Here is a 10499-nt window from a genome sequence, read left to right on the forward strand (position 1 = left end):
TTTTAGCACTGAATAATATTCCATCATCTGAATGTAACATGATTTATTTGTCCACTCAATCACTGAAAGTTATCTTGGTTGCTTCTAAGTTTTGGCAATCACGAATGAAGCTGTTATAAACACTCATATGCAGATTTTTGTGTGGACGTAAGTTTTCAATTCTTTGGATAGGTATTAAGAAGTGTGATTGCTGGATTGTATGGTAAGAGTATGTTTAGTTTTGTAAGAATCCACCAATTTTTCGTCAAAATTTGTTTTACCATTTTACATTCTCATCAGCAATGAATGTGTATTCTTGTAGTTCCACATCCTTACCAGCATTTGGTGTCAGTATTTTGGATTTTAGCTATAGGTGTAGCAGTATCTGATTTTGTCTTTTTTTTTTTTTTTTTTTTTTTTAGATTTTATTTATTTGTCAGGGAGAAAGAGAGCACAAGCAGGGGAAGCTGCAGGCAGGGGGAGAAGCAGGCTCCCTGCTAAGCAAGGAGCCCAATGTAGGACTTGATCCCAGGACCCTAGAATCATGACCTCAGCCGAAGGCAGACACTTAACCAACTGAGCCACCCAGGTGTCTCTCATTGTTGTCTTAATGTTTAATTCCCTGATGTCATGAGATGTGGAACAACTTTTCATATGCTTATTTGCCATTTGTATATCTTGTTTGGTGAAGTGTCCAGTTCTTTTGCCCATTGAATATTTCCCTGTTTGTTCTCTTGCTGTGAATTTCAAGAATACTTTGTACATTTTGAATAAGTCTTTTATCTGATATGTATTTTCCAAGTATTTTCTTCAAATCTGTATCTTGTCTTCCTATTCCCTCAACAATGTTTTTTGCAGAGCAAAGGTCTTAAATTGTAGTAAAGTCCAGTTTATCAATTATTCCCTTCATAGATTATGTCTTTAGTTTTCTATCTAAAAAACTATTTTCATATCCAAGTTCATCTAGGTTTTCTCCTATATTATCTTCTAATACTTTAATGGTTTTATGTTTTATATTTTACATTGGTTGATAATCCAATCTTTTGAAGGATGTAATTCTGTTTCTAGATTCATGTTTTCACATGTGGATTTCCAGTTGTTCCAGCACAATTTGTTGAAAAAATTATTTTTGTTCTGTTGTATTGTCTTTTCTCTTTTATTGAAGGTAAACTGGTTATATTTGTTTAGGTTTATTTCTGAGCTTTCTATTCTGTTTCATTGATCTATTGGTCTATAGTTTAGTTAATACCATAATGCTTTGATTACTATAGCTTTCTAGTAAATCTTGAAGTTGTGTAATACTAATCCTTTAACTTTGCTCTTGCTTCTCCAATATAAACTTTAAAATCACTTTCCTGATATCTGCAAAACTTCCTGGGGTTTTGGATGAAACTGTATTGAATCTATAGTTTAAATATGGAAGAACCAATATGTTGACAATATTGAGTCTTCCTATCCATTAGCCTGGAATATCTGTACATTTATTTATTTATTTATTTATTTATTATCTTTTTCATCAGAGTTTTGTAGTTTTGCTCATGTACATATTTTTTAGAGTTATACCTAAGTATTTCTTTTCAGGGAGCATTACTGTGTTTTTTATTTCATATTCATTGACTTCTATTCATATATTGACTTCTCTCCTGCAACCTTGGTATAATTGCTAATTAGTTCTATGATTTTTTTTTTTGCTTTTTTCAAATTTTCTACATAAAAAATCATGCCATCTGCAAGCAAAGATGGTTTTATTTGTTACTTACCAGTATATATATACCTTTTCTTTTCTTTTCTTTTCTTATCTTATTGAATTAGCTAGAACTTCCAGCATGATGTTGAAAAGAAGTGATGAGAGGGGATGTTTTTGCCTTGTTCCTGATTTTAACAGGGAAGTTTCTAGTTTCTTTCAAATTAGTGTAATAGCTACAGGGTCTTTGCATCTATTCTTTATCAAATTGATAAAGCTTTTATTTCTAGTTTGATGAGTTTTTCTTCATCATGAAAGGATTTTGGATTTTGTCAGATGCTTTTTAAGCATCCATTAATATGATCGTGTCATTTTTTTTTCTTCTTTACCTTACTGATGTGATGGATTATATTAATTCATTTTCAAATATTGAACCGCCATTGTATGTTTGGGATAAATGCTACTTGGTTGAGGTGTCTAATTCTTTTTATACATTGCTGGATTCAATATGCTGATATTTTGCTGAGAAGTTTTGCTTCTATATTCATGAGAGATATTTTTGTGTAGTTTTGTTTCTTGTGATCTTTGGTTTTGGTATTGGTATGTTGACTTCAGAGAATGAATTAGGAAGTATTCCCTCTGTTTCTATCTTCTGAAATCACAGAGAATGGGTATCATTTTTCTTTCCTTAAATATTTGATAGAATTAGCCAGTGAACCCATCTGAGCCTGGTGTTTACTTTTGGGGGAAGGTTGTCATTTATGGATTCAATTTATTTAATAGATACAGGCTTGTTTAAATTGTCTATTTTTTCTCATGTGAATTTTGGCAACTTATCTTTCAAGGAATTAGTCTATTTCATCTATGTTATCAAATTTGTGGGCATAAGGTATTCATGATATTACTTATTATCCATTGGATGTGTAATAAAAACCTTCCTTTCATTTCTTATTATTAGTTATTTGTGTCTTCTATCTTTTTTTCCTACTTAACCTGGCTGGAGGCTCTTTGATTCTATTGATCTTTACAAAGCACTATATTGGCTTTGTTGATTTTCTCTACTGATTTTCTGTTTTTAATTTCATTGATATCTGCTCTAATGTTTAATACTTCTTTTCCCCTGCTTACTTTAGATTTAATTTTCTCTTCTTTTTCTAGCTTCATAAGATGGAAGCTGAGACACTCATCTTAAATGATTCTTCCTTTCTAATACATGCATTCAATACTATAAATTTTACTCTAACACTACTTCTTGTGTCTCACAAGTTTTGATAAGTTATGTTTTAATTTTCATTTAGTTCAAAATATTTAATAATCTATCTTGAGAATTTTTTGACCCATCTGTTAATCAGAAGTGGGTTGTTTAATATTTACTTATTTTGCGATTTTCCAGCTATATTTTTATTATTGGTTTTCAGTTTAATTCCACTGTTGTCTGAGAGCAGACACTGTATGATTTATATTATTTTTAACTGTGGTATGATGTGTTTTATGCCACAGGTATGGTCTATCTTGGTAAATGTCCCATAGGAACGTGAAAATAATATGTATTCTATAGTTGTTGAATTAAGTGATCTATTGATGTTTGTTATATACATTTGATTGATGATGCTGTTGAATTTTCCTGTATTCTTACTGATTTTCTTCCTGTGTGATCCCTCCATTTCTGATAGGGATGTTGAAGTCTCCACATAAAATAATAGACTTATCTGTTTCTCTTTGTAGTTTTATCAGTTTATGTCTCACATATTTTGATGCTGTATTGTTAGGCATATACGCACTAGGGATTGTTAAGTCTTATTGGTGAATTGACCCCTTTATCATTATGTAATGCCCCTCTTTATGTCTGAGAACTTTCCTTGGTCTGAAATATACTCTGTCTGAAATTAATACAGCTATTCTTCACTTTATTTTGATTAGGGTTAGCAAAGTATATCTTTATCCAGCCATTTATTTTTTGTTTAAATCAATTATTTTATTATCAGATATTTATGTATTTTGACATATTTTATCATATACTTATATCCTTATAACAAAGAAGCTACTTAATCAATTTTAATGCATCAATTAATAAAATATGATTTTGATTTTAAACTATTATTAGATAATACAGTGTATCTGTAAATGAATGATTATATTCTTTTCATTTGTAGCCATTCTAGAAAACTTGCAGATAGATTATTGAAAGGTTAAGTAAAAATACTTTATCAACGTATAATTGACATACAAATACTGTACATATGTAATGTATACAACATAATGAGTTTGGAAATGTGTATACACCCATGAAATTATCACAAAAATCTATGCCATAAACATACCATCTCTTTCAAGTTTCTTCCTGCCTCTTTTATCATTTTTTTGGTGATAACACAGGAATAAAACACTAAATTTAAAAATCCATTAGTCCATACAAATACAAAAATTTAATTTTTTTTAAAGATTTGTATTTATTTATTCGACAGACAGAGATCACAGTAGGAGAGAAGCAGGCAGAGAGAGAGAGGGGGAAGCAGGCTCCCCGCTGTGCAGAAAGCCCAATGCAGGGCTCAATCCCAGGACCCTGAGATCAAGACCTAAGCCGAAGGCAGAGGCTTAACCTACTGAGCCACCCAGGCACCCCCCAAAATTTAAATTTTTTAAAAGGTGTGAGTACAAAAGAATGAATCTATCTCAGAAACATTTTACTAAGTGAAAGAAACTAGACTTAAAATAGATACCTTCTTCATTTATATTACCTTCTTTTATATGAAGATCTAGAATAAGCAGTATAAATGTATAATGATAGAAACTAGATCAGTGGTTGCTTCTGGAGGGGAAGGCTTGACTAGAAAGGCCCATAAGAGAACTTATGGAAATGTTCTGTCTTCATAGTAGTCTGAGTTGTGTATGTGTGTATTCATCAAAATTAAGCACTTGAGCTACATATGCATCTCACTGTATGTGGATTACATCTCAATTAAAAAGTAATGTTTTAATGTGAAAAAAAGAACACGGCATTTAATGCAACATTTTAAAAACTACATGTACTATGCCTATATAAATCTTTGTTTTTAAAGTAAGTTTCTTATAGATAACACAAAGTCAAGTCCTGTTTTTTGATCCACTCTGACAATCCGTCTTTAGTTGATGTCTTTAGACCACTGACGTCTAAAATGATTATTAATATAGCTGAATTTATATTTATCATATTTGTTACTGTTTTCTATTTGCGGCCCTTGTTCTTTGTTCTGCTTTTTGTCTTCCACTCTTCCTACCGTTTGTTGTTTCAGTTAGGCATTTTATATGATTCCATTCTCTCTCCTCTCTTTTCAGTTATACTTTCTTTAACCTTTTTTTAGTGCTTGCACTAGACTTTACAATATACATTTACAACTGCTCCAAGTCCATTTGTAAATAACATTATACCAATTCAGAGGTAGTGCAAGCATCCTATAATAACAAAACATTCTTGGGGCTCCTGGGTAACTCAGTCAGTTGAGCATCTGACTCTTGATTTGACTCTCTGGTCATTATCTCAAGGTCGTGAGATCAAGCCCTGAGTCAGGTGTCATGATGGGCAGGGAGTCAACTTGAGATTCTCTCCCTTCTCCTCACCCTCTCCCTCTCCACTTTCCCGGCTTGCATGCTCTCTATGTCTCTCTCTCTAAACTAAGTAGTTTTTTAAAAAGTTTTATTCATTTATTTGTTTGTTTATTTATTTATTTTAGAGAGAAAAAGTGTGTGAGTGGGAGGAGGGGCAAATGGAGAGGGAGAGAAGAGAGAGAGAAGCAGACTCCCTGGTGAGTGCAGAACCAGATGTAGGTCTCCATTTCACAGTTCTGAGATCATGACCTGAGCCTAAACCAAGAGTCTGACACTTAACAGACTGAGCCCCCCATGCACCCCATAAATAAATAAACTTTTAAGAAAAAACACAGAATATTCTTAATTCCTCTCTCCTTTCCCTTGTCTCATTGCTGTCATTCATTTCGCTTAAACATATATGGGAATACAGATAAACACATAGATAGATAAGCATACATAATTAAATATATTATTATTCTTTTGAACAAACTATTATCAGTTAGCTCTATTAATAGAAACAAAAATAAAAGTTTTTATTTTACTTATACTTATTCCTTTCTGATGTCTTCCTTCTTTTATATAGATCTGAGTTTCTGACCTGTATTATTTTTCTCTTCTCTTGAAAGTGTATTTTAACATTTCTTACAAGGCAGATCTATTGTCTACAAATTTCATCATTTTCGTTTGTCTGGGAGTCTTTATTTCTTCACTTTTGAAGGATAATTTCAGAGAGTACACAATTCTGCTTTGGGTGAGATTTTCTCTCAACTCTTTAAATTCTTCAATCTATTCTTTCTTGTATGGTTTCTGAGGAGTCAGATGTAATACTTAAGTATTCTCCTCTACAGGTAAGATTTTTTTTTCCCTGGCTACTTACAGTATTCTTTTCTTTATCTGTTATTTTCTACAGACTGAACATAGTATGTATAGATGTAGTTTGTTTCTGTTTTATGTTTGCTTGTTTTGACATTTATTCTGTGTGGTGTTTTCTGAGCTTCCTGTTTCTGCAGTTTAGTCATTAATTTGGAGAAATTCTCAGTCATAATTTCTTCAAATATTTCCTTCATTCATTTCTCTTTTTCTTCTTCTGGTATTCTCATCATACATATGTTTGTAAGTTGTCCAGTGGTTCTTGCATATTCTGTTCTTCTTTTTTTTTTTCCTTTTTCAGTCCTTTATTGTCTTTGTTTTTCTATTTTGAAAGTTCCTATTGACATATCCTCACCCTCAGATATATTTCCTTCAGCCATGCCCATTTCTTTCTTTTTTTTTTCTCTTTAAAGATTTATTTAATCAAGAAAGAGAGAATGAGAGACAGAAAGCATGGGTGGGGGAGGGTCAGAGGGAGAAGCAGACTTCCCACTGTGCAGGGAGCAATGCAGAACTTGATCCTGGAACTCCAGGATTAAGACCTGAGGACCTGAGCCAAAGGCAGACGCTTAACCAACTGAGCCACCCAGGCGCGCAACCATGCCCATTTCTGTTACATTCTTTTTTAATCTCTAGCATTTCTTTTTAAAACTTTCTTAGAATGCATCTCTCTGCACATTGCCCATCTGCTCTTGTCCACTTTATCCATTAGAGTATTTACTGTATTTACCATATTAAACATACTTGCTTTGAATTCCTGGCCTGATAATTTAAACATCTCTGTCATTTCAGAGTCTGGTTCTGATGCTTGCTCTATCTCTTCAAACTGTGTTTTTTGCCTCATAAGTTTTATTGAGAGCCAGATGTGATGTTCTTGTTAAAAATAACTGCTGTAATTAAGTCTTTAATAAAATGGTGTTAATATGTGGGAAAAGGGAATAATTCTATAGTCTTCTAATTAGATCTCAGTCTTCTAGTGAGCATATGCCTCTGGACTCTGAACTTCACGTGAGCTTTTCAGTATTCTTCCCTAACCTTAGGTGGGACAGGATGGGCTGGAATAGAATGGGCTGGAATAGAATATTTCTCTTCCCTCTAGGTTGGTGTGGCCTTGAAAGAAACCCAAAAGTTTAGATTCCAATAAAATAATTTCTTTCAAGGTCAGACCTTGTTAAGAACAGAAAGGTCTGCTATGTTCCAAAATGTTTCCTTTTCCCTTCTTCCTGTTGGGAGCACATGGGACTTTTCTTCACCGGTCTAGCTCCTGGAGGTAAAACTTACAAAAGAGTGAGGCCCTCCTTGTGATTGGGCCTTCCTGGAATTTTTAACTCTCAGATTTGTCCACAATGAACCTCCTGCAATTTGTCAACTACGGTTTAGGTTTTCCTAATTTGGCACTGCTTCTCTTGGAGATTTCTGCTTATGAGTATCTTCTCCAGTCAGTTGTGATTATCTGTATTTGCCTCTCTGATTCTCTCACTTGGAGACAGTGTTTTGTCCTATTGCCTCACTTTTCCGATGGATCTAAGAAAAGTTTTTCATTTTACAGTTTTTTTTTCAGCTTTTTATGCATTGGGATGGACTTTTAACCTCTTTTCATGTTGGACCAAAACCCAAAAAACAGGGCATGTTTTTTAAAAAGTTCTAAAAAAGTATTTACAAAATATTATCCTAAGAATTATAGTTTTACAGGGCATCTGGGTGGCTCAGTGGCTTAAGCCTCTGCCTTTGGCTCAGGTCATGATCTCAGGGTCCTGGGATCGAGTCCTTCATTGGGCTCTCTGCTCAGCAGAGAGCCTGCTTCCCCTTCTCTCTCTGCTGGCCTCTCCGCCTACTTGTTGTGATCACTATCTCTCTGTTAAATAAATAAATAAAAACTTTACAAAAAAAAAAAGAATTATAATTTTATAAAGCTTTCATCTGGACAAAAGTATAATCACTTAAGTAATAGTAGTATCCTGAATTAAAATGAAAGATAATCCAAAATTTAAATAATTTAAATTTGAAAAAGGACAAAACATTTTAAACTTATTTCTATAGTTCTAGATGTTCACTGGTTAGTTATTTGAAGACTGAAATTCACTAAAAAAAAGTCACTAAAGGTGACTCAGTATTATTTTCAGGATGGCAGAGTGGTGGGGTGAAATTTAGCAAATGGGATTAGAAAATGACCACTGTCCCTTGGAGGATGCTATTCTTATTATCAGCGAAGGATGTGGCAAGCCAGAAAAATCCCTCAGCAAAAGGTATTATTGGGGTGGAGGCAAGGGAATTGTTCCTGCATACTTTCTGGAAGCCAGCTCAGGAAAATACAGAGAGCCTTGTCTTGTGATTCCCCAACAAAAGAGTTGTTGAACTGGAGAAGTTAAATAAATTCTGGAAGTGAAAATATCTCCTTGGAGATAAATGATATCTTTTGATGAGAGACCATGTGGGAAAGACTCTCTGTCACATGGTCTATTTGGAAAAGCCACTGATTATTTGATGGATTATGATTGATGTTCCAGCAGTGTTTACTTCTTGAATATCAGCAATTCATCTAGTTTCCATGGATTTCACTGATTGCCTTTATACTTTCTGTTTATGATGGCTCTTTTTGAAGACTGGCATCTTTTGGTGATGGCTCTAGGCTATCATATCTCTTTCATTAGTTTAATGAGTTGGAAAGTAAAGTATTTATCCTTCTATACAGCTGTTAGTTGTATTTTTTTCTTAAACAGAATGGAAAGTTTTCCAAAACCAGATAACTGTGGCAACTTTCTGTGCTCATGCTGTCATCTCCCAAGGAAATCCATCCACGGATGTCAGAACCTAGACTTTGTTTTGGGGAAATTCTGCTGATACAATTTTGAAGAGCTTCTCCAGGAAGAGCCCAAAGCATAGCTCTGAGCCAGTACAGTCCCTGTAGAGTTCCAAAGTCCACCCCAAAGAGGCCTCTGGCTGCCTTGCCTGGCTAAGCTTACAATCTACCACACAGAATATTCCACATACTTCCCCTCAAATCAAACCTGTACTCATTTACTTTGTCTAGCATTAAATTCTCTCCTGTAAATCATAGTTTGTGGTTGGTATCATTTCCCTAAGCCTGAAAATGTTCTTTTTCTTTATTTTTATTTTATTTTATTTTATTTTTTGTAGTTCAGGTTTACTGGTAGTTTATTCATTCTTTTAGCTTTTATATATCTGAAAATGTCTATTTCATATATTTTTTAAAAGGATTTTATTTATTATACCAGAGAGAGGGGAGGGAGAGGAGCAGAGGGAGAGGGACAAGAGGACTCTGCACTGAGCACAGAGCCCAACACGGGGCTCAATCTCAGGACCCTGAGGTCATGTCTTGAACCAAAAGCAAGAGTCAGACAACCTACTGAGCCACCCAGACACCATTTGTGTTTATTTTGAAAAATATTTTTGCTGACCATAGAATTCTTGGTTGAAAATTTATAGTGTTTTTTTCCTTCAGAATTTAAAGATGCCTTTACGTTCACTATTTTTGATGAGCAATTATTCTTATAATTTCCCCCACTATAGGTAATAAGACTATTTTCACTGAATAGTTTATTTTCAGGAGCTGGAAAATAATGAATCTACATGTGATTTTCTTTGCCTTTACCTTTCTTGGGTTTTATTGAGCTTGAGTCTGTGGGTTGAGGTATTTCATCAAATTTGGGGAAAATGCCCATTAGTTTTTCAAATACTTTTCCTTTCCTATTCTATCTCTCATTTTCTTCTGGAACTCCACTTGTAGGTATTTTATATAATTGGGTATTTTTGTACTGTACAAATGCTCTTCTTAGTATTTTTTTTCTCCTCAATTATTTTTCTCTCTGTGCTTCTGATTATTTCTGTTGCTCTGCTTTCATTTTAACAAACCTGTCTTCTGCTGTGTTTAATATACTTTAATGTCCATTGAGTAAATTTGCTTAACTCTTAAGCCAACATTATTGTGTTGTAATTTACATACAATCAAATGCTTTGATTTTAAGTGTCTACATTTATGAAGTCTGTGAGTTGTATATGTCTGTCTGAATCAAGAGAGAACATTGTGTTCACTCAAAGAAGTTCCTTGTTCCTTTATGAAGTCAACCCTCTAACCAACCACAATTTTATTGATTTATAGAAGTTTTTTTGTTTGTTTGTTTATATTTTGTTTATTTGACAGAGAGACAGAGAGCATGAGCAGGGGGAGCAGCAGGCAGAGGGAGAGGAGAAGCAGGCTCCCCACTGAATAAGGAACTCAATGCGGGGCTCCATCCCAGGACCCTGGGATCATGACCTGAGCTGAAGGCAGGCACTTAACTGACTGAACCACCCAAGCATGCTGATTTATAAAAGTTTTGAAAGCAGGTAGTAAACGTCTTCCAACTTTTCTGTCTTTGTTTTTGTTTTCCAAAATAGT

Source organism: Enhydra lutris, unplaced genomic scaffold, assembly GCF_002288905.1.
Source record: "Enhydra lutris kenyoni isolate GAN:26980312 unplaced genomic scaffold, ASM228890v2 scaffoldscaffold104, whole genome shotgun sequence".
NCBI lineage: Eukaryota > Metazoa > Chordata > Mammalia > Carnivora > Mustelidae > Enhydra > Enhydra lutris.